The 25,597-nt window shown below is 42.7% G+C and overlaps 1 protein-coding gene across 1 annotated transcript in view; it reads right to left on the bottom strand.

Annotated features, from left to right (window-relative positions):
* The window catches only part of EXTL3 (exostosin like glycosyltransferase 3), a 125,870-nt gene that overhangs the window by 75,993 nt on the left and 24,280 nt on the right, over positions 1-25,597 (bottom strand). The window contains exon 2 of the mRNA XM_082656977.1: positions 22,409-22,515. The gene's annotated coding sequence lies outside the window, so the exon portion shown is untranslated. The remainder of the gene's footprint in view (positions 1-22,408; positions 22,516-25,597) is intronic.

Raw genomic sequence — 25,597 nt, 5'->3', positions numbered from 1 at the left:
GATGTGATAAAATGTTAAAACTTGGTGAACCTGGAGAAGAATCATTTGGAACTTAAAAAAAGGTGCAAAGCTATATAATTCTGACTTTTATGTAAGTTTGAAATTATTTCAAAAGAAAAACAAAGCATGATGCAATCTAACCATGAGGTAACAATCAAACAAACCCATGCTGAGGAACGTTTTACCAGACAACTGACCTATAATCTAAAAATGTCAGTATCGGCCTTCCCTGGTGGCACAGTGGTTGGGAGTCCGCCTGCCGATGCAGGGGATGCGGGTTCGTGCCCCGGTCCGGGAGGATCCCGCATGCCACGGAGCGGCTGGGCCCGTGGGCCGTGGCCGCTGGGCCTGCACGTCCGGAGCCTGTGCTCCGTGACGGGAGAGGCCAAGGCAGTGAGAGGCCCACGTACGGCACACACACAAAAAAATGTCAGTATCATGAAAAAAAAGAAAGGAAGGAAGGAGGGGAAGGCTGAGGAAATGTTCTAGATTAAAGGAGACTAAACAAATATGACAAGTAAACATAACATGTAACCCTGAGTTGGATGTTAGATTGAAAAAATTTGCTATAAAATACATTATTGGAACAAGTGGTGAAATTAGAAAATGGACTCTTTACTATATAATAGCATTATAGCAATATTAAACTTCCCGAATCTGAAAACTGCACTGTGGTTACCTAAGAGAAGGTCCTTGTTCTTAAGAGATACATCCTGAGGTATTTAGGGGCAAAGGATGATGATGTCTGTAACTTTAAAATGTTTCAGCAAAATTAATAGTAACAATAATAGTGTGTGTGTGTGCACGCATGTGTGTGTGTGTAACTAGAGAAGACCAAATACAGCAAAACGTTAACAACTGGTGAATCCGAGTTAATGTTTACCATTCTTGCAACTTCTCTGTACATTTGAAATTTTTTCAAAATAAAAAGTTTTTTAAAAAGCTATCAGTTAAGTGAAACCTTTTCCCACTCTCTCAGATAGAATTAATGCCTCCTCTAAGCCGCTGTGGTTTTATTTTTACCCTAAAATGCTCACATTGGGTTGTAATTATTTGTTTAAGCATTTGTCTTATTCTATTAGATTGAGAGCTTCTTGAGGCAGGAACTTAAATTGCCTTTTGGAATTTAATCATGGGAGGAGTATTCTAATTCAAGGCAATTTTATGTTGCTGTCACGGTATTACTGGAGTACTCTGATGCTACAGTTTGGGCTCACAGCGAAACATGGCTGGACATTTTTGAGATGAGAACTAGAACAGAAAATGAACCTTTGGTTCAGAGCAAAGCACAGTGCTGGAGTTAATCTGATCAATGTACCTGTTCTGTCCCTGTATGGACCCTTCTGCAGGCACAGCTGGGAAGCCCACCACTGGTTCCCAGACGGGCACACAAAGCCACTACAGGAGGAAAAGGTCTTATGAAAGCTGGAGCTGACTGCCCTTGATGCCTGGAATACAACCCCCGGCATTTCTGTCTTATCGCTCCTGACACACGTATCACAGGAGGGCAGCCCCATCCTCAGTGGGCCAGAGGTCTGATTATAAAACTCATGAGTTAAGAGATCAAATGGTTGGAAAATGAAGGATAAACCATGCTATTCCCATCTCCCCAGTTTGCTTTGGTCAAGAACATAGAAACTTCCTGTCTACAGTATTGAGGAGACACCTTCTATTCTTTGCCCACTTCCCTTATTTATTCCTCCTCCAGGAAGAAAAAATTACTTCTGTGATTGATAAGACTAGGTACAGGGTCATTATACACTCACTGCCCGTGCTCCTGCTGAGTTTCTCTCTCAGAACTGTCTATCCCACAGGCCATATACTTTCTTCTCTGTTCATGCAGTAGCGGTAAAGCAGTTTCCTGTGACTTAGCCTATGTCTAGGGGGGAAGTTCAGTTCACGCAGGAAGAAATGAGATTCCTGTTTTGTCCTTGGGTCCCAGCTACATCCTCCAGACCAGCTTAAGCAGCAAAGAAGGTGGTATTTGAATCCCAGTCTGTTTCCTCTGTCATCTGGTTCAGGACTCAGAAAAGAAAAGGACATGAAGGCCCTCTCAGAATCCCAACAGAAGATCAAATTCTTCTAATCTTTGGATCTCAGTGCCTCTCGTGGTGCTTGTTCTATGACGAACCTTCAATAAATTTTTGTTGTCTTAAACTCAAACAGTGTGACACACATGGGCCCATAGCTGCTCACAGCTATAATCGGGGTGGTGGTTGTTTTTTTAAAATTGTACAAAGTGATTTTTGAAGCTTTTCTAGATTGGCTGCAGGCTCTGAGGCTACAAGGAAGCAGGCTTTGGTTAGCAGAGGGGAGAGAGCTGTGTCTTTATGCTTTGCTAGGGTTGCGATACCAGAGACTGACATCCCAGGGGAGCTGTCAAACAGCTTGACAGTTCTAGCAAGAAGGCGGTAGAAACACAATTTTAGCAATAATAATCCAACAGCTTTTGAAATGTTCCTTTACCCTTGAAACGCCTTGTGTTGCTGAAAGTCTATTCATTACTGATCATTCATCTGCAGCAAGTCATCTCTTTATGGCTCTGTACACGGAAGTGACAGCACTGAGAGAATACTGGCAGAGAGACAAAGGCTCCTAGGCACAGTAGGAGAGTCAGAAAGGTGACAGTAAACAGCAGCTGGAAGAGGTGGGAGATTAAAAAAAAAAAAATAGAAAAGGGGGAAGCTACAAGAAAATCATCTTACCCAAGGGGGCTTTGGTTTTTAAAGGGGACACCATGGCCCATAGACATTTTTACTGGGACCATCATGGCTGGTGCTTCCATCTTCTTTGGACCCTTCCTCTTTTCTCATCCGCGAATTTCCTTCCTTAATCATCCCCTTGCTCTCCAGGATGTCCAACCTCTCCCTGTCTCTGCCACATCCTTCACCTCAACCTACAAACATGCCCAAGGTCTTTACATCCCCAGACACCTCAAAACCTACCCTGCAGCCATCGCCCCCCTTGCCTTCTCATCCCAGCCTGTTCCACTGCCACCCAAACCATGGCCTGCAGACCAGCGGTATCAGCCCCGGATGGGAGCACGTCGGAAATGCAATTCTCAGACCCACCCCTGACCTACTGAATCAAAACCTCTGTGCGTGAGGGGGTCCAAGGTCTGTGCTGTGACACGCGCCGCGGGTGATTCTGAGGCACACCCGAGAAGCACCATCTTGGATTGCCTGCCTCTGTCGCTTTCATGTTTGACTCCCCAAGGCTCTGGCTTGGCCTCTTTTCTCCTTGAGCTTCATCCTTTCCCTAAGTGATCTCAGCCACCCAAAGGTTGACTTGGTTATTTGTCTGTTTAAACACAGGTGTGAGTAAATCTGAGGATCCCCCCCCCATCCTTGGCCTCTTCTCTGAGCCCCCAGAATGGCTGGTAGCTTTCTGGAACTTTCTGCCAAAAGGGTGCACAGTTTTCTAAACTCAGAATGTCTAAAATGAACCCAATATCTGCTCCTACACCCACTTTATATTGATTTTAATAATCTGGGCTGTAGGGCAGCTCTGCCCCCAACATGGTCATTTCGACTCTCCTCTCACCTCCTTCCGGTCAGTTTCGTGTACAGACAGTTCTATGTCCACCAGCGCCCCAGTGCGGGCCCTGTCAGCTCTCATCTTTCCTAATCAGTTCATCCTTCAGCGGCCACCTCGTGACCTCCTTGGTTAAATCCCTTTAATGAATCCCCGTTGTTCAGATGCTAACTTCTAAGCCCCTAAACTGGCCTCACCTTCTATTTCCCATCCATCTCCCTTCCATAAATTCACAACAGATATTTCAGTAATACCAAATCACCTCCAGTTCTTGGAATGGCCCGTGCAGCCTCACAACTATGTATCCCAGCACATCCTGGCACCTGATTCTGACACCTTCTGCATAACTTCCCACCTCGGCTCGTCTTCCTGGCCAGCTTCTATTCATCCTTCCAAAGCTCACTCAGATGTCGATTCCTCTGTGAAGTCTTCCTTACCCTATGGAGTACTCACTCTTGTCTGTCTCTTTCACAAGACTGCAATATCTTGATGTTCAGGAGCCTGCCGTGTGTGCCTCTGTATAGCCAGCACCATGCATAGGCCCCGACCCCTGGGGGGTTTCATAAAATTCCCTCACTCAACAAAAACGTACTGAACACACATTATGTGAGGAACATTGTGGGTACAATAAGCAAGACAAAAAATACCTCTGCCCTCCCAGAATTTATCCTCTAATGAGGAAACTAACAAGTAGGCAGATAATCTTAACACTGTACTCAATTCCATGAGAGGGAAAAGTTTAGGGAGTTACATGCGGGAACACCTAATTCAGTTTGGGGGTAATCTTCTGGTGCTTTTGGTAATATATGCAGAGTCTTCGGACTCTGCAAGGAAAAATTGTTACGTGTTTTTTTTTTTTTTTAAAGAACATCAACAGCAAATTGTTGTTATTACCAATAACAGGCATATTTGTCCCTCCTAAATAATTCTCCCTCCCTCTACTTAATTCTGAAAAGAAAAAAATGTGAAAATAACTCTGTCCCCGGTAGCTGCTACACAGGTAAGCAGGAGGCCCTGGAAGACTTTGCTTTTAAACAGAGCTGAGGAAGCAGTAAGTCCTTTGGCTGCTGACAGTAACAATAAGGGTGCTTAATCACTGTCTACCTTAAACGAGCTTCTTGAATCTTCAGGAGCTCTGTCAGCCTACAGAGGTAAGAAAATGCTAAAAGGCAGAGCCACAATACGAAAGTTACCTGCAGAGGTCTCTTCCCCTCATCCATTTCACACCCTTTGGACCACAGGAAGTAGAACTTGTGTTTCAACCATTCAGCAAACTAGGTTTGCCTGTCCTACACTTTTCACAGAGGAACATCAGTTCTGATCTCCAATGCACTATGAAAGGACACCGAGGTATGACACATGCCACTTGTGGGTGAGCCTGCCTTCTTCAAACTGATGAAAACACATGAAAGGACATGTGACTAAACTGAGCAAGGCTTATATCCACCATACACTGACAAAAATATCTGCTTAAAGGAAGAATGTGATCTGTACCATTTGGGAGTTCTCTAGGGTTATGATTTGTTGCCTCTCTAGCTTTTTGCTCAATTTCAAGGTATATTCATCACTAGCAAGCAACTTAACTGCAAATATCCTAGGTCAGCCGTTCTCAAACTTAAGTAAGCATCAGAGTCACCCAGAAGGGTTGTTATAATGCAGATTTCTGGGTCCCACCCCTAGAGTTTCTGATTCAGTAGGTTTGGGGTGGGACTGAGATTTTCTAGTTCTAACAAATTCCCAGGGGATGCTGCTGCGGCTGACCCAGGAACCACACTTTGAAAACTGGTAAAGTCAGGAGTATAAGTGCTATACCTGACGATCGTTACCGCCAGGAGAGAATAATCTGATCTGCCTTAAGAAGACCATATGGTGGGACTTCCCTGGTGACCCAGTGCGTAAGACTCCGCACTCCCAATGCAGGGGGCCTGGGTTCAACCCCCGGTCGGGGAACTAGATCCCACGTGCGTGCTGCAACTAAGAGTTCGCATGCCACAACTAAAAGATGCCGCAACTAAACGTGCCGCAAAGAAGATCCTGTGTGATCACACACGAGCCTGCCTTCTTAGTCACACATGATTCTGGGTGTCTCTGAGAGGGTCTTTTTTTTTTAATATTTATTTATTTATTTATTTGGCTGTGCTGGGTCTTAGTTGCAGCATGCGGGATCTACGTTGTGGCATGTGGGGGTCTTTAGTTGTGGCATGAGGGATCTAGTGCCCTGACCAGGGATGGAACCTGGGCCCCCTGCACTGGGAGCACGGAATCTTAGCCACTGGACCACCAGGGAAGTCCCCTGGGCCTTTCTGAAGGAGATTCACATTTAAATCAACAGACTGAGTAAAGCAGATTGACCTCCCTAATGTGGGTGGGCCTCATACAATCAGGTGAAGATCTGAATAGAACAAAAAGGCTGAGTCAGAGGTAACTCTTTCTGCCTATTTATCTGGGACATCAGTCTTTTCCCCACCTTTGGACTTAAACTGAAACACTGGCTCTTTTTGGGTCTCAGACCTGCCAGCTTTTGGGAGAGAACTTAACACCATCAGTTCTCCTGGTTCTCAGGCTTTTGGACTCAGACTGGAATTAAATCATCAGCTCTCCTGGGTCTCTGGCTTGATGACTGAAGATCTTGGGACTTCTCAGCTTCTACAACTGCATGAGCCAATTCCTTATAATAAATATCTTTCCATATATATATATATATATATATATATATAAACACACACTCAGACACACACACACACCCTATTGGTTCTGTTTCTCTGGAGACTCCTAATACAGCACTGGACAAAAATCTCTTTCTAACTCACTTCTTTTCTTCTTTAATTTATACTTCATTAAAAATCAGCACTATTCCTAGCAACCTCTACCAAGGTTCCTTTAAAGGATGTCTGTAACTTGACATTTTGGTAGAGGTGATTCAGATTCAATGATTCACCGGTGATTTCAGCCTTATTGTGCTGACAGCCCTGGAAGTGATGTCAGGTTTGAGACTTGCTGGAAGGGAAACACATGCTCACTTATTACCCATTGTAATGTTGAATTTTCTCTATTACTATCAGAGAATAAAGACGTTAGAGGTGATACCAGAAGCAGAAACAGCACCCACAGTCTCTATGATTTGCGAGGATCTTCTTTCATTTCTGTCCTTCGTCTTGAATCTTCTATGTGTCCTCTACAAAAATGACAGGGTTTTCTCCTCTTCGTTGCCCGCTAACTTTGTACAACACACACATTCCTTCTCAAACTTCTGAAAGCTTGTAGATGTACTTTTGAAAGTCAAGAGGCGATGGAGGACAAATCAGTTAATAAGAGTAACTTGGAGAGAAGCATATGATAAGCAGGGAAGAGCAGACAAGCTCTACGACATTAACACTCCACTGCACTTTAAGTACTGATGTAGGTAACTACTTTAACAACTACGCCATAAAAAAGAATGTCCCAATGCCTTGATGCTTAACGCAATTGGAATAAAGTTAGCTTCCCTTATAGTTAGTGCAGTGCAAGTCAAATTGCTATGCAGAGTAAGAGAGCTACCACAGAGGGCTTCAGGGACTCTGCTTCTTCTGGAGCGAGCAGGGCTACAGTATAGGTTACCAGTACCTAGGAGATATTTGCCAATCTGCCAGGCCCAGGGACATTTGTATGTTAGTCATGATATATGGAATACTGTTGGAGTTGGCTTGAGGAGATCCAGATGATTTGAATCTGGGTCAAAATAATAATAATATTAATGGTAGCTTCCATTTAATGGGCAATGGTAATTACCGTAATAGTTAACAACTCTAGGAAGAAGATAATTTTAAGTGACCTACCCAAACTCACAGAGCTAACAACTAGCAGAGCTGGGATCTGACCCCAAGTGCTTCTGATTCCAAAGCACATGCTCGTAACCACAATACACTTTTTTTTTTTTGCGGTACGCAGGCCTCTCACTGTTGTGGCCTCTCCCGTTGCGGAGCACAGGCTCCGGTCGCGCAGGCTCAGCGGCCATGGCTCACGGGCCCAGCCGCTCCGCGGCACGTGGGATCCTCTGGGACCGGGGCACGAACCCGTGTCCCCTGCATCGGCAGGTGGACTCTCAACCACTGCGCCACGAGGGAAGCCCCACAATACACTTTTGCCTTTCAAAGTGCTAGGGATGACCAACCTTTAAGGAAATACCACCAAGCAAATAAAAAAATTAATAGATAGGTAGAGAGATCCCATTAGGCCTGGGGTAGCAATCTAATTAGGATGGTAACCACTGCCCAGGAAGCCAAGAGTCCCAGCATTGACCAGAAATATTCATGGTACCTTGTATGTAGAATAAGGGAGAAGCTGACAAGGACCCTTCTTTGACCAGACTTTGGTCCAGCTCCTCTGAGCTCTCCTCTTGATGAGACTGTGTCCTGGGCCTTCCATCCTTAGCCTGCTTAAGCTCAGTTCAGCAAGAATTCAGCCAAGCCAGCTTAGCAAGAATCCCACAACCCTTGGGACCTAACCAAGCTCCTCTTGGTATTTTCCATCCACTGACGCCACTCATCCTGTCCATTGGCTACAATCCTCCAGCTACCTCTGTTGTATTGAGAGTTGAGTTCAATCTCTCACCCCTGTTGCCACAGTCTTGACCTTATCGCATTAGTCTTGGATAAAGTCTTCTTTGCCTATTTGACTTGTCCAAAGCAATTTTTCTTTGACAGGGCCTAGGTAAACACTGGAAGAGCTCTCTCATCCTTGCAGTCCCAGAGCACCTGGTGATGAGTCAGCAAGCCTGCCATTATAGAGAGCTCCCTGGTCTTCAAGCCCAGCCTGCCAGGAGAAGTAACCAGAATGCATGATTGTGGGAACCTTTCTGTAAGCCAAGGAGATCAGCCAGAGAGTAGGAGGCAGGAAGGAGGGGACCAGGCTACTGTTTTTCTTTTGTTTGTTTGTTTTTCACATCTTCTTTACCCATTCCTCTGTCAATGGACGTTTAGGTTGCTTCCATGTTCTGGCTATTGTAACATATATACAATGGAATACTACTCAGCCATAAAAAAGAACAAAATAGTACCATTTGCAGCAACATGGATGGGCCTAGAGACTGTCATACTGAGTGAAGTAAGTCAGACAGAGAAAGACAAATATCATATGATATCACTTATATGTGGAATCTAAAAAAAGGGTACAAATGAACTTATCTATACAGGCTACAGTTTTGAGAAAGGAAAAAGCCTTCCAGTTTAATCTGGTGAGCTGAGTACAAGATCCTTCTCCTCTCCCATCCAAGGATATTGTATTCAAAATACAATATTCAGACCTGTAAAAACTCAAGCAGTTTACAACACTCATCCTATCTGAAAAAATACTTCAGGTGCTTGCTCACACAAAATGAAAAAAATCTGAGAGAGAATGACATGGGTTCCATGATACCACGGCAGGTGACTTCACGAACGAGGTGCTCAATGTTCTTCTGTGAGTGCTGGCCCTTTCTTTCTGCCCTGATGCTGGCTGCAAGATCAGCCACCAAAACTGGTCTCAGATTCTGGGCTTATTCCTTTCTTTCATCACTGAGACCCCACATAGATTTTTTGTCATACTTTTGGTGCCGGTGAACTATAGAACCCTAGTTATCCAGAAGGCTCTTTGGAAAACTGAAATTTTCTTGCTGATGCCTTAAAATCTCTGGTCCTTTTTCAGGGTTTATTATTTTCAAAATGGTTTTCAATATATTGGTCCCCTCTCTGGCCAGAGTAAATGATACAATGAACAAAATGCAAGTTGTTCCTCAACTCAGGACCCTGTATCATCATGGAAGGGGTCACCATTCCCCAGCATCAAAAATGTTTGCCCTGAAACCCAGAAGAACAATCAAGTGATATATACCTCAGGATCACAGCCACTTAGTGGCAGGATCTGGGTTAGGACCCCCATATTCTGACTCCCGGTGCTATGGAGTGAATGGTGCCCCTCCCAAATTCATATGTTGAAACTATAACTCCCCGTGTGACTGCATTTGGAGGTAGGGCTTTTAGGAGGTAATTTAGGTTACATGAGGTCATAAAAGTAGGGTCCTAATCCAATAGGGTTTGTGGGCTTATAAAAAGAGAATAAGAGGACTTCCGTGGCAGTCCAGTGGTTAAGGCTCCGCACTTCCAATGCAGGGGGCATGGGTTCGATCCCTGGTTGGGGAACTAAGATCCCACATGCTGCAGGGCCAAAAAAAAAAAAAGAGAGAGAGAGAGAGGGAATACGAGAGAGACACCTCTCTCTCTCTCCAGGTCCACTCACTGAGGAAAGGCCACGTGAGCACACAATGAGAAGACAGTTGCCTGCAAGGCAGGAAGAAAGCTCTTACCAGAACTTAACAATGCCAGCATTCTAATAGCCAACTTCCAGTCTCCAGAATTGTGAGAAAATATATCTCTGTTGTTTAAGCTACCTAGGCACACTGCTATAGACTGAATGTTTGTGTCCCCTCCTAAAAGGCATACGCTGAAACCTAATCCCCATTGTGACTGCATTAGGTGGGGTCTTTGGGAGGTGATTAGGTCATGAGGGTGAGGCCCCCATGAATGGATTACTGCCTTTATAAAAAGAGACCCCAAAAATGTCATGAAGAACCTAGGGGTAAGACAGGAATAAAGACACAGACCTACTGGAGAACGGACTTGAGAATATGGGGAGGGGGAAGGGTGAGCTGTGACAGGGCGAGAGAGAGTCATGGACATATACACACTAACAAACGTAAGGTAGATAGCTAGTGGGAAGCAGCCGCATGGCACAGGGATATCGGCTCGGTGCTTTGTGACCGCCTGGAGGGGTGGGATAGGGAGGGGGGAGGGAGGGAGACACAAGAGGGAAGAGATAATGGGAACATATGTATATGTATAACTGATTCACTTTGTTACGGGGCAGAAAGCAACACACCATTGTAAAGCAATTATACCCCAATAAAGACGTTAAAAAAAAAAAAAAGAGAGACCCCAGAAAGATCCCTTGTCCCCTTCTGCCATGAGATTACAGCATCAATGTGGAAGTGGGCTCTCAGAGACACTAAATCTGCCTTGATCTTGGACGTTCCAGCCTCAAGAACTATGAGAGATAAATGTCTGATGTTTATAAGCCGCAGTCTATGGTATTCTGTTATAGCACCTGAACAGACTGCGGCACTCAGCCAAATCCTGGTTCACTTCTCTTCGCTCATTCTCTCATCAACTGTTCATCAACTGCATCTTTACAAATGGTCGTTCTATCACAGATGGAGGTGTTGACTATCGACGTGAAAGCGTGCAGCTAGCTCCTTCCACAAAATAAACACTCATATTTTGGCATTAAAGCCCTTCAGCTTACTTATTTGGCTTCTGCCTGTTTTGCAAGCATCCCTAGAAAAGCCCATATTCATAAATTTATAGCAGACTTAGGGAACTGACTATTTTACTTCTTCTTTTTTTTTCCCCAGAAACTCTATTTCCACCAAATTTCACCAAACTGTTTTTTGAGCTTCATGGTGAGCTGTTTTTCTAGCACTCAACAGAACATCTGTCATGATTTTATTTTCTGATTGAGGTATAATTCACATATAACACTGTATCTGTTTTAGGTACATATCTATCACATGCATAATGCATACTGTCAAACTCACTCTCCTGAAAATATCCACGGCTTAAACAAGAAGACAGATGCTATAAAATGTAATTTTACTTTTACTGAGTATCAGCTTTGAGAATCCATTTAAATGGATTTGTTGACAGTGCTAAGATAGACGACTGGGGAGACTTTAAAGATGGCGGAGGAGTAAGACGCGGAGATCACCTTCCTCCCCACAAATACATCAGAAATACAACTACACATGGAACAACTCCTACAGAACATCTACTGAACGCTGGCAGAAGACCTCAGACCTCCCAAAAGGCAAGAAACTCCCCACGTACTTGGGTAGGGCAAAAGAAAAAAGAAAAAACAGAGACAAAAGAATAGGGATGGGACCTGCACCACTGGGAGGGAGCTGTGAAGGAGGAAAGGTTTCCACACACTACGAAGCCCCTTCGTGGGCTGAGACTGCGGGTGGCGGAGGGGGGGAAGCTTCAGAGCCGCGGAGGAGAGCACAGCAACAGGGGTGCGGAGGGCAAAGCAGGGAGATTCCCGCACAGAGGATCGGTGCCGACCGGCACTCAGCAGCCCGAGAGGCTTGTCTGCTCACCCGCTGGGGCGGGCGGGGCTGGGAGCTGAGGCTCGGTCGGAGCGCCGGGAGAGGACTGGGGTTGGCGGCGTGAACACAGCCTGTAGGGGGCTGGTGCGCCACGGCTAGACGGGAGGGAGTCCGGGGAAAAGTCTGGACCTGCCGAAGTGGCAAGAGACTTTTTCTTCCCTCTTTGTTTGCTGGTGCGCGAGGAGAGGAGATTAAGAGCGCTGCTTAAAGGAGCTCCAGAGACAGGCGTGAGCCGTGCCTAAAAGCGCTGACCCCAGAGACGGACATGAGATGCTAAGGCTGCTGCTGCCGCCACCAAGAAGCCTGTGTGCGAGCACAGGTCACTATCCACAACCCACTTCCGGGCAGCCTGTGCAGCCCGCCACTGCCAGGGTCCCAGGATCCAGGGACAACTTCCCCGGGAGAACGCACGGCGCGCCTCAGGCTGGTTCAATGTCACACCGGCCTCTGCCGCCACAGGCTCGCCCCACATTCCGTACCCCTACCTCCCCCCGGCCTGAGTGAGCCAGAGCCCCCGAATCAGCCGCTCCTTTAACCCCGTCCTGTCTGAGTGGGAACAGACGCCCTCAGGTGACCTACATGGAGAGACGGAGCCAATCCAAAGCTGAACCCCAGAAGCTGTGCGAACAGAGAAGAGAAAGGGAAATCTCTCCATGCAGACTCAGGAACAGCGGATTAAATCCTCAAAATCAACTTGATGCACCCTGCATCTCTGGAATACCTGAATAAACAATGAATCATCCCAAAATTGTGGCGGTGGACTTTGTGTGATTTTGTCTGTATAGTTTTGCTTTTACCATTTGGCCTAGGGTTTTGCCTGTCCTGTTTTTTTTCTTTTTTAGTAGTTTTTAGTGCTTGTTATCATTGGTGGATTTGTTTTTTGGTTAGGTTGCTGTCTTCTTTCTTTCTTTTAATACTTTTTTTATTTTTAATAATTTTTTTATTTTTTAATAACTTTATTTTATTTTATTTTTTTTATTTATTTATTTCTCCCTTTTCTTCTGAGCCATGTGGCTGGCAGGGTCTTGATGCTCCAGCCGGATGTCAGCCCTGTGCCTCTGAGGTGGGAGAGCCGAGTTCAGGACAATTGGTCCACCAGAGACCTCCCAGCTGCACATAATATCAAATGGCGAAAGCTCTCCCAGAGACCTCCATCTCAATGCTAAGACCCAGCTCCATTCAACGACCAGCAAGCTTCAGTGCTGGACACCCTATGCCAAACAAGTAGCAAGACAGGAACACAACCCCACCCGTTAGCAGAGAGACTGCCTAAAATCATAATAAGGCCACAGACACCCCAAAACACACCGCCAGACGTGGTCCTGCCCACCAGAAAGACAAGATCCAGCCTCATCCACCAGAGCACAGGCACCAGTCCCCTCCACCAGGAAGCCTACACAACCCACTGAACCAACCTTAGCCACTGGGGGCAGACACAAAAAACAATGGGATTACAAACCTGCAGCCTGTGGAAAGGAGACCCCAAACACAGTAAGTTAAGCAAAATGAGAAGACAGAGAAGCACACAGCAGATGAAAGAGCAAGGTAAAAACCCACCAGATCAAACAAACGAAGAGGAAAGAGGCAGTCTACCTGAAAAAGAATTCAGAGTAATGATAGTAAAGATGATCCAAAATCTTGGAGCTAGAATGGAGAAAATACAAGAAACGATTAACAAGGACGTAGAAGAACTAAAGAGCAAACAAACTGATGAACAGCACAATAAATGAAATAAATATTCTCTAGAAGGAATCAACAGCAGAGTAACTGAGGCAGAAGAACGGATAAGTGACCTGGAAGATAAAATAGTGGAAATAACTACTGCAATGCAGAATAAAGAAAAAAGAATGAAAAGAACTGAGGACAGTCTCAGAGACCTCTGGACAACATGAAACGCACCAACCTTCGAATTATAGGGGTCCCAGAAGAAGAAGAGGAAAAGAAAGGGACTGAGAAAATATTTGAAGAGATTGTAGTTGAAAACTTCCCTGATATGGGAAAGGAAATAGTCAATCAAGTCCAGGAAGCACAGAGAGTCCCCTGCGGGATAAATCCAAGGAGAAACACACCAAGACACATATTAATCAAACTATCAAAAATTAAATCCAAAGAAAAAATATTAAAAGCAACAAGGGAAAAACAACAGATAACATACAAGGGAATCCCCATAAGGTTAACAGCTGATCTTTCAGCAGAAACTCTGCAAGCCAGAAGGGAGTGGCAGGACATATTTAAAGTGATGAAAGGGAAAAACCTACAACTAAGATTACTCTACCCAGCGAGGATCTCATTCAGATTCGACAGAGAAATTAAAACCTTTACAGACAAGCAAAAGCTAAGAGAATTCAGCACAACCAAACCAGCTTTACAACAAATGCTAAAGGAACTTCTCTAGGCAGGAAACACAAGAGATGGAAAAGACCTACAATAACAAACCCAAAACAATTAAGAAAATGGTCATAGGAACATACATATCAATAATTACCTTAAACATAAATGGATTAAATGCATCAACCAAAAGACACAGACTGTCTAAATGGTTACAAAAACAAGACCCATATATATGCTGTCTACAAGAGACCCACTTCAGACCTAGGGACACATACAGACTGAAAGTGAGGGGATAGAAAAAGATATTCAATGCAAATGGAAATCAAAAGAAAGCTGGAATAGCAATTCTCATATCAGACAAAATAGACTTTAAAACAAAGACTATTACAGGAGACAAAGAAGGACACTACTTAATGATCAAGGGATCATTCCAAGAAGAAAATATAACAATTGTAAATATTTATGCACCCAACGTAGGAGCACCTCAATACATAAGGCAAATGCTAACAGCCATAAAAAGGGAAATCAACAGTAACACAATCACAATAGGGGACTTTAACGCCCCACTTTCACCAATGGACAAATCATCCAAAATGAAAGTAAATAAGGAAACACAAGCTTTAAATGATACATTTAAAAAGATGGACTTAATTGATATTTATAGGACATTCCATCCAAAAACAACAGAATACACTTTCTTCTCAAGTGCTCATAGAACATTTTCCAGGATAGATCATATCTTGGGTCACAAATCAAGCCGTGGTAAATTTAAGAAAATTGAAATCGTATCAGGTATCTTTTCTGACCACAATGCTATGAGACTAGATATCAATAACAGGAAGAAAACCTGTAAAAAATACAAACACATGAAGGCTAAACAATACACTACTAAATAGCCAAGAGATCACTGAAGAAATCAAAGAGGAAATCAAAAAGTACCTAGAAACAAATGACAATGAAAACACGATGACCCAAAACCTATGGGATGCAGCAAAAACAGTTCTAAGAGGAAATTTATAGCAATACAATCCTACCTCAAGAAACAAGAAACATCTCAAATAAACAACCTAACCTTACACCTAAAGCAATTAGAGAAAGAAGAACCAAAAAAAACCCCAAAGACAGCAGAAGGAAAGAAATCATAAAGATCAGATCAGAAATAAACGAAAAAAAATGAAGGAAACGATAGCAAAGATCAATAAAACTAAAAGCTGGTTCTTTGAGAAGATAAACAAAATTGGTAAAGCACTAGCCAGACTCATCAAGAAAAAAGGGGAGAAGACTCAATAGAATTAGAAATGAAAAAGGAGAAGTAACAACTGACACTGCAGAAATACAAAGGATCATGAGAGATTACTACAAGCAACTATATTCCAATAAAATGGACCACCTGGAAGAAATGGACAAATTCTTAGAAAAGCACAACCTTCCGAGACTGAACCAGGAAGAAATGGAAAATATAAACAGACCAATCACAAGCACTGAAATTGAAACTGTGATTTAAAATCTTCCAACAAACAAAAGGCTAGGACCAGATGGCCTCACAGGCGAATTCTATCAAACATTTAGAGAAGCGCTAACACCTATCCTTCTCAAACTCTTCCAAAATATAGCAGAGGGAGGAACACTCCCAAACTCATTCTACGAGGCCACCATCACCCTGATACCAAAACCAGAAAAATATGTCACAGAGAAAACTACAGGACAATATCACTGATAAACATAGATGCAAAAATCCTCAACAAAATACTAGCAAACAGAATCCAGTAACACATTAAAAGGATCATACACCATGATCAAGTGGGGTTTATCCCAGGAATGCAAGGATTCTTCAGTATATGCAAATCAATCAGTGTGATAAACCATATTAACAAAATGAAGGAGAAAAACCACATGATCATCTCAATAGATGCAGAAAAAGCTTTTGACAAAACTCAACACCCATTTATTATAAAAACCCTCCAGAAAGTAGGCACAGAGGGAACGTACCTCAACATAATAAAGGCCATATATGACACGCACAGCCAACATCGTTCTCAATGGTGAAAAACTGAAACCATCTCCACTAAGATCAGGAACGAGCAAGGTTGTCCACTCTTCACCATTGTTATTCAACATAGTTTTGGATGTTTTAGCCACAGCAATCAGAGAAGATAAAGAAATAAAAGGAATCCAAATGGGAAAAGAAGAAGTAAAGCTGTCACTGTTTGCAGATAACATGATACTATACACAGAAAATCCTAAAGAGGCTACCAGAAAACTACTAGAGCTAATCAATGAATATGGTAAAGTAGCAGGATACAAAATTAATACATAGAAATCTCTTGCATTCCTATACACTAATGATGAAAAACCTAAAAGAGAAATTAAGGAAACACTCCCATTTACCACTGCAACAAAAAGAATAAAATACCTAGGAATAAACCTACCTAAGGAGACAAAGACCTGTATGCAGAAAACTATAAGACACTGATGAAAGAAATTAAAGAGGATACAAACAGATGTATACCATGTTCTTGGATTGGAAGAATCAACATTGTGAAAATGACTATACTACCCAAAGCAATCTACAGATTCAATGCAAGTCCTATCAAACTACCAATGGCATTTTCCACAGAACTAGAGAAACAATTTCACAATTTTTATGGAAACACAAAAGACCCCGAATAGCCAAAGCAGTCTTGAGGGAAAAAAACAGAGCTGCAGGAATCAGACACCCTGACTTCAGACTATACTACAAAGCTACAGTAATCAAGACAGTATGGTACTGGCACAAAAATAGAAATATAGATCAATGGAACAGGATAGAAAGCCCAGAGATAAACTCATGCACATATGATCACCATATCTCTGATAAAGGAGGCAAGAATGTACAATGGAGAAAAGATACCCTCTTCAATAAGTGGTGCTGGGAAAACTGGACATCTACATGTAAAAGAATGAAACTAGAACACTCCTTAACACCATACACAAAAATAAACTCAAAATGGATTAAGACCTAAATGTAAGGCCAGACACTATGAAACTCTTAGAGGAAAGCATAGGCAGAACACTCTATGACATAAATCACAGCAAGATCCTTTTGACCCACCTCCTAGAGAAATGGAAATAAAAACAAAAATAAATAAATGGGACCTAATGAAACTTAAAAGCGTTTGCACAGCAAAGGAAACCATAAACAAGACCAAAAGACAACCCTCAGAATGGGAGAAAATATTTGCAAATGAAGAAACTGACAAAGGATTAATCTCCAAAATTTACAAGCAGCTCATGCAACTCAATATCAAAAAAACAAACAACCCAATCCAAAATGGGCAGAAGACCTAAATACACATTTCTCCAAAGAAGATATACAGATGGCCAACAAAGACATGAAAGGATGCTCAACATCACTAATCATTAGAGAAATGCAAATCAAAACTACAATGAGGTTTCACCTCACACCAGTCAGAATGGCCATCATCAAAAAATCTACAAACAATAAATGCTGGAGAGGGTGTGGAGAGAAGGGAACCCTCTTGCACGTTGGTGGGAATGTAAATTGATACAGCCACTATGGAGAACAGTATAGAGGTTCCTTAAAAAACTAAAAATAGAACTACCATAGGATTCAGCAATTCCACTACTGGGCATATACCCTGAGAAAACCATAATTCAAAAGGAGTCATGTACCACAGTGTTCATTGCAGGTCTGTTTACAATAGCCAGGACATGGAAGCAACCGAAGTGGCCATCGACAGATGAATGGATAAAGAAGATGTGGCACATATATACAATGGAATATTACTCAGCCATAAAAAGAAATGAAATTGAGTTATTTGTAGTGAGGTGGATGGACCTAGAGTCTGTCATACAGAGTGAAGTAAGTCAGAAAGAGAAAAACAAATACCGTATGCTAACACATATATATGGAATCGAAAAAAAAAAAAGGTTGTGAAGAACCTAGGGGCAGGCCAGGAATAAAGACGCAGACGTAGAGAACGGACCTGAGGACACGAGGAGGGGGAAGAGTAAGCTGGGATGAAGTGAGAGAGTGGCATGGACATATATACACTACCAAATGTAGAATAGATAGCTAGTGGGAAGCAGCCACATAGCACAGGGAGATCAGGTCGGTGCTCTGTGACCACCTAGAGGGGTGGGATAGGGAGGGTGGGAGGGAGACGCAAGAGGGAGGAGATATGGGGGTATATGTATGTGTATAGCTGATTCACTTTGTTATAAAGCAGAAACTAACACACCATTGTAAAACAATTATACTCCAACAAATATGTTAAATAAAAAATAATAAGATAGATGACTAAGCTAACACCAGGTCAAGGACTCACTGGTATTTTTTTTTTTTAATTTATTTTATTTATTTATTTTTGGCTGCATTGGGTCTTCATTGCTGCCATCAGTTTTAGAGAATCAATTTCCAGATATTTAAGATAAATTCAACCATGTATCTGCTAGAGATCCTACCTGTGATGAACAAATTCTTCCTTTCCCCAGTATTCCTTCTTCCATGTCATAAAAGCAGAGGACATCTCTCACCCATCCTAATCTTACTAGCGAATGTTTCCCTAGGCACCAAACAGAAAGAGGATGGGAAAAACCAGTGCTGGTGCAGAGGCAACAAATTACTGTAAGGACAGAGTAAAGCGTGCTTGTGCAAGTCAGGAGGTTTCAACAGAACTGAAGGAGGCCTAGTAGAGTTGCAAACCGATAGAACATGAAAAATAATTTTTGATGACAGATCAATGTAGGATTTGGGGCTCAGAATGAGTTCAAAGAATTAACTGAGCTGTAACAAAATGCTTTCCATTCCCACCTACTTTTTTTTGTTGTTGTTGTTGCAGTAATCGGGCCTCTCACTGCTGTGGCCTCTCCCGCTGAGGAGCACAGGCTCCCGACGCGCAGGCTCAGCGGCCATGACTCACGGGCCCACCCGCTCCGCGGAACGTGGGATCCTCCCGCACCGGGGCACGAACCCACGTCCCCTACATCGGTAGGTGGACTCTCAACCACTGCGCCACCAGGGAAGCCCCCACCTACTTTTTATATGAACAAGATTCTTCTGCACGTTCATTGAGAAATAGAATTGATAGTGACCTTTGATCCATTCTAGCAAAGAGTAACAACCAAACCCAGATACATAAACTAACTGTGGTAAAAAGCCCATCACGCTCATTAAGGGATGTATATCCACTAAAATCTAACTTTATATTTACTAATTTGAAATACAGATTGCTGTTTATTTTAAATAATTTTTTAAATAAATTTATTTATTTTATTTATTTATTTTTGGCTGTGTGGGGTCTTCATTGCTGCATGTGGGCTTTCTCTGTTTTCGGCGAGCTGGGGCTACTCTTCATTGTGGTGTGCAGGCTTCTCACTGCAGTGGCTTCTCTTGTTGCGGAGCACGGGCTCTAGGTGCATGGGCTTCAGTAGTTGTGGCATGCAGGCTCAGTAGTTGTGGCACATGGGCTTAGTTGCTCCACGGCATGGGGGGATCTTCCCAGACCAGGGCTGAAACCCATGTCCCCTGCATTGGCAGGCAGATTCTTAACCACTGCATCACCAGGGAAGCTCCTACAGATTGCTGATTGCTGTTTTGACCAGGTGTATTACTAATAATTACAATGATAGCTTTATCAGAAGAAATTTCTCAATGGTCATAGGAAGTAAGGTTACAGGAAATAAAAATATATTAATATCAAGGTATTGTAATATGTATTGATATTAATATATTTTTATTTATTAATAAATAATAAGGTGACCAGTAAAAGATTTCAAGCATAAAAATATGCATAAGAAAAGTCTTGGACTTCCCTGGTGGCACAGTGGTTAAGAATCCACCTGCCAGTGCAGGGGACATGGGTTCGAGCCCTGGTCCGGGAAGATCCCACATGCCGCGGAGCAACTAAGCTCGTGTGCCACAACTACTGAGCCCGTGTGCCGCAACTACTGAGCCCACGTGCCTAGAGCCCGTGCTGCGCAACAAGAGAAGCCACCACAACGAGAAGCCTGCGCACCACAATGAAGAGTAGTCCCCGCTCGATGCAACTAGAGAAAGCGCGCATGCAGCAATGAGGACCCAACACAGCCAAAAATGAAAATAAATAAATAAATTTATTAAAAAAAGAAAAAAAGAAAAGTTTCTGTGGGAAGTGGAATGGAAGTTCAAATTCAGGGGAAAAAAGGAATGATATATTGAATAAAATGTATGATGTTTAAAGGAAAGCTTGTCCCTGTATTGTTTTAGTGGATGATGGTGGGTATCAAACACTATTAGATTCCTCTGTATACATTTAAAAGAATCATGTAACAGTTCTGAATGTGTATGTCACACATACATATGTATGCACACATCTGGATATATACACACATAGTCAGCCTTCCATATCTTCAGATTTACATCTGTGGATTCAACCAACCGCAGACTGAAAATACACCAAAAAAAAGAAAAAAAATTCCAGAAAGCAAAACTTGAATTTGCTGCACACTGGCAACTATTTACATATCATTTACATTGTATTTGCAACTATTTGCATAGTATTTACATTGTGTGAGGTATTATAAGTAATCTAGAGATGATTTAAAGTATAAGGGGGTATGTGAATAGGTTATATGCAACTATGATACCATTTTATATAAGGGACTTGAGCATCTTTAGATTTTGGTATCTGCAGGGGAGTCCTGGAACCAATTTATATTTTATATGTATATATCATATATATATGATAATAAAGCCTCAACATGAATGTATTTTGTGGTGAGATTATGCAATTATATACAATAGCCAAAATTTATCATATCCTACACTTTAAATTGACAGTTTTTTTTGTATGTTGAAAAAAAACAAGCAAATAAAGAGAGGGAAACCTGCCCCATTAAAATTGAAAGAAGAAAAAAAACTTGAAATGAAAAAACATAGGAATAGAGGGATATTTCCTTAGTATGATGGATAAATATCTTCTGTGTGTATAAGAGCTTAACATACGCATGTACACATACATATGCATACATGTATAGTGAACAATTACTTTTTAAAGTCAATACTGACAATATACTGTAAATATATCCTTACAAACTATTTAAACTTGTAATACAATTTTAGATATAGACTGTAAATGTGTGAGAGTAAGCTTAATTTTACAACATTCCTCTGGAGGACATGCAAGCAAAAAATTGGAAGACCACTGGACACCAGTACAGGATAATACATATGGGGGGATCCAACATAATAGAAACTGGGAGGAAAATTAGTACATTTTTGCTACTAGGATGTAGGTAGACTAAATTATAATGACGCAATGTTTACATGTGCAGTAGATAAAAAAAGTTTAAAAGCAACTCTTTGTTCTCCCGCTTACTGTGGGGCAGGCAGGCACTGTCACACGTAGAGGAAAAGGAGTGACAGGACAGGCACCCAATTAGCCTGGCTGATGCCAAGGCATCACCAGATTGAATATGGTAAAACGACTCTCAGATCCGGGAGAGAAGACCATGTGTAAGCAAGTGAACCTGCAGTAACACCTCAACTCAAGACTCATTCCATAATTACTTGAAACAAGACCTCATAATAGTTTTCCTTTGGCAGGGAGAAATCAGTTCAGTTGAACTCTAGCCAAGTATAGAAATCTTTTTATCATTAAGGTTTAATTGGCTTATTCTCCCAAATTACACTGGAAACAAATTTATTGTGCTCCTAGGGTACCATATTATGTTATTTATAAATGTGGATAATTCAAAAGCAATAAAATGTTTGGCCCTTGCTCTCAATAAAGTTGCCATCTAATTGGGAGGACAACATCCAAATTAAAACAACTGAAGAACAATTCAAAGTAACATGTAAACAGTATGTAATAATCCCCCAAGAGAAACAAGTACTCTCATACTTTCCCAGCAGAAGGATAAATTGGTACAAGCCCCTGGGGAAGGAATGTGGGCACTGAGATCAAAATTACAACTGCATACCTCCTTTGACCCAGTAATATGACTAATGGGAATTTATCCTTCCACCATACTTAAAAAGTAACATATATACAAAGTTACTCGTTGCAGCATTATTCAAAATAACAAAAGATTGGAAAGAACTCAAATACCCTTGAACAGAGGACTGGTTAAATAAATTATGCTACATATATCCAATGGAAAATTTTGAAAGTATAAAAATGCATGAGGAAGCTTTCAATGCACAGATATTTTTCAAAGTCTCCAAGATAAGTGGGGGGAAAAATCCCAGCAAGGCACAGAAAATGTGTATACAATGCATCATTTTGTTTTCAAGAAGGGGAAAATGGGAATACAGAATATATTTGTATTTGCTTTAATATTCATAAGTAAAGTCTGGATGAATACACACAAAAACTAAAAGCTGATTACCTGCAGTGAGTTACAGGAAGGTGAAAAGTGGCTGGAAGATCTCAGGGCAGGAGTAAGACTTGCCGTCTAAACTGCACAGGTGTATTCTGAACCACGTGAATGTCTTCCTATTAACAATTAAGAAGAGAATAATGAAAAAACATCCCTCAACAAGGCGGAGCAGAACGAGGAGGAAGCTGGTTTCTGCAGGAATCCTCCTGGCCCTGGGTGGAGTTTCGACTTAAGCTTTGGGCAGCTCTGCAAACAGCTGGGAAACTGAGAGAGCACAGAGCACACAGCTTATGCGCTGGCCGCATTGCGCTGTTTGCGCAAGTGCCATCACGTCCCAGGGCTTCTGAGCCTCTGCCCAGCTGAAATGCCTCCCTGCCAGGTGCGTCTCCTTCACCACAGCCCAGAGCCCCCTCCTCCCCACCTCCGCTGCTGGTCAGGATGCTCACGACCCGCCATCCTCACCAGTTACCAGAATCCTCCAGCAGCTGCCTTTAATTTTTACTATGGGGGGGCAGAAGGGGGAGGGCAGGTCAATTAAGTTAACTTCTATTAAGAGAGGAGTGAAGTGCAGGAGGTCAAAGAGTTGGGACAGATACCTGGCCGGTTGCCAAGTCAAGCTTGGAAAATACTCCCCCAAGATACCACCGAGAAAACTGCCCAAACGTGAATGCGGCCAGCTTCAAGTTGTGTAATCATGGGTGACCTTTTTCTCCTGCTATTTATACTTTGATGTGCGTTCCAATTTTTTTTTAATGAGTATAGATTACTCTTAAAAGCCAAAAACTATTACATACAATGGGAGAGATGTATATATTAAAAACCAAACCACTATTCTTACGTAGTCCTGAAACTCTGAAAGATAAAGGAAATTGAGATGGGCAGCATAAGAATTTTATAGCTGTAAACAGTAAGTGTAAGAATACTATAATTTTTTTAAACCTCCTACAGTGCTGAAGTTGTCACCTGACAGTAGGTCAGTGTGACCCACCTAGTCAGGCTGGGCAGAGTGGAACTGTCCACGGTTCCAGGGCAGGAAAGTCCAGTCATTAAAGAGATGTCTCCGTTCGCCTGCCGATGCAGGGGACACGGGTTCGTGCCCCGGTCCGGGAAGATCCCACATGCCGCGGAGCGGCTGGGCCCGTGGCATGGCCGCTGAGCCTGCGTCCAGAGCCTGTGCTCCGCAACGGGAGAGGCCACAACAGTGAGAGGCCCGCGTACCGCAAAAAAAAAAAAAAAAAAAAAAAGATGTCTCCATTAGTCATACGCTCTCCAGCTGAGAGCCAGCGCCTTCCCACTGTCTTCCTCTCCTGGGATTTGAAACTCGATATCCTGCAAGTCAAAGCACTTTCCTCCCTCCACTTTCTAAACCCAAACGTTGATGACGGTCCTATTCATCTCAGAAACTTAACAAATACATTTTGAAACTTGGCCAATTTTTTTCTCAGGTCCTTAGTAGTCCTGGGGAAAGTAAGCTAACATTCAAATTACTTGAGTAGGTTTGGGCGTAGCTGAGGCTGTTTCTCACCATTTAACAGTTTTATTTAAATGACCGTCAGTCAAAGCAAGCGAGCGAGCGAGCGAGAGACAGAGCGAGACAGAGCGAGAGAGACAGAGAGAGACAGAGAGAGACAGAGAGAGAGAGACAGAGAGAGACAGAGAGAGACAGAGAGACAGAGAGACAGAGAGAGAGAGAGAGAGAGAGAGAGAGAGGCATAGACATATATACACTACCAAACGTAAGGTAGATAGCTAGTGGGAAGCAGCCGCATAGCACAGTGATATCAGCTCGGTGCTTTGTGACCGCCTGGAGGGGTGGGATAGAGAGGGTGGGAGGGAGGAAGATGCAAGAGGGAAGAGACATGGGAACATATGTATATGTATAACTGATTCACTTTGTTATAAAGCAGAAACTAACAAACACACCATTGTAAGGCAATTATACCCCAATAAAGATGTTAAAAAAAATAAAAAATAAATGACCGTCAGTAAAGTTAGATGCAAACCCTCAACGCTTGGAAAAAAACATAGTAGACCTTGATATTTGCAAGGAATCTATCCTAAAGCCTTCCTGAGCCCCAAACTTGGGAACAGCTCTATTGTCCAAAACACCCCACCTTTAGGCAGGACTCTTTTGACTGTAAATCATAGAAACCCAAATGACAGAAACGGAAGTGTGCTGGAGGACAGAATTCAAGGAATGGTTGAACAACCAAATCTAGGAAGACAGAGATGCAGTAAGCTTCCCTAAAAACAAGACCCAGGACACATACATCAGGACTCTGCCCATCTCTCATTTATGCGTCCCACTGCAAGCCATTTTCATTGCCTTCCCACATGGCAGGGAACGTGACCATTAAGAGTTCAAGAACCACCACTGGAAAGGAATTCCTCAAGCTTTTTCTGGTTGTAAGTTCAAAACTCCTGAGAAGAGTCTTTGATTGGCCAGTGAAGGTCAGGTGTCCGCCCTAGGCCAATCAGCTGTAAGAACATGGCAGCTCCAGCTGAATCACGTGGTTGAAGTGGAGGAGCAGCGGTTCTCAGAACGCAGGGAGTGCCAAACAGACCAAAATAAATAAGCAAAGTAAGAGAGGGCTACTACACTCCAATAAAAAGGAACAAGGTAAAACTGAAAAATGTAAATGTCATTTCAGACCTTTACGGGAATCATATGTTTAAGTTTTTATGCAGCAAAGCTGCAGCGATTTGAAGAGGCTGGGTGCTCTCAGAGCCAAGAGCTTCCCTCCTATACACCAGCCTTAGGGCACACACAATTCAAGACTGTTGTTAGCAAAATCCAAACTGTTATGTGTCCCGGCCTTCTGATTATAAACGACAAGGGTCTAGAATGCCTCAGAGAAAATGCCATTTTTAATGGCAGGTGCTTCTCTGAAATGAGTACATTTACTATATAAAAAAGCAATGTGGTTCTCAATGAACCTGAATCCTGACTCATTTTGACACACCCTACTCCTGCTCACCAACTCTGGCCAACCAACTCCTATTGTTTCTGGGCAATAGCAACTCTCCACTTAGTCCCTTTCCCTCCATCTACAACTGTCCTGGTTCAGAACCCAATTATGACCCCATTTTGAATCATTTTGTACATAGTAGAAAGAGAAATATGATGCCTGGGTCCTTTTTTGCCAAATACCTATTGAAGAGAGAAGGACTTTTAGTACCAAAAGATAAGATTAATGA

The sequence above is a fragment of the Grampus griseus genome (assembly GCF_964374135.1).
Source record: "Grampus griseus genome assembly, chromosome: 6".
NCBI classification, from domain to species: domain Eukaryota; kingdom Metazoa; phylum Chordata; class Mammalia; order Artiodactyla; family Delphinidae; genus Grampus; species Grampus griseus.
This window is presented reverse-complemented; position numbering and strand designations above follow the sequence as displayed.